Genomic DNA, 553 nt, shown 5'->3' on the forward strand with positions numbered 1-553 from the left:
TATTCCCCCCCAAAATATCGAAGGGTCAAAAAATTTCATTTTAACGCCCTCCTTTTCCCTTCTTACCGTAGACACATATATGGTGACATTTTCCCAATAAAACAACATTAAACTTCGAGACACATCAGGGGGAGAGGCGGGAAAAATGCCATAAAAACCCAGAGGGCCGTAGGAAAGTTGGCAACGTTCTACTTTTGTGAAGTCAAAAATTAACGTCCCTGAATATTGAAAAAAAATCCCTTTAAAATGTAAATGTAAATGCAGTTTGTTTGTGTTATTATGTCACAACTTTGGTGCTCACGGCAGCATTGTAGGATTTTCCCAATATCTCAATAATCCTAAAATTCAATGTTTACCTACCATGCTGGCACCGGTCGCTATGCGCATTTATATGTCATAGCTACTCATTTTCCTCACGAGGCTGAGGGGGCCCCGCAGCCAGTCACGGAATCAATCATTTGCATGAGACAAATTTCTTGACCCCGCCAGGAATCGAACCCGGGTCTCCCGCGTGCAAGGCGAGCGCAGTGACCACTACGCCATGGGAGCTGAC

This window comes from Diaphorina citri, unplaced genomic scaffold (assembly GCF_000475195.1).
Source record: "Diaphorina citri unplaced genomic scaffold, Diaci psyllid genome assembly version 1.1 scaffold1474, whole genome shotgun sequence".
In the NCBI taxonomy this organism is placed as follows: domain Eukaryota; kingdom Metazoa; phylum Arthropoda; class Insecta; order Hemiptera; family Psyllidae; genus Diaphorina; species Diaphorina citri.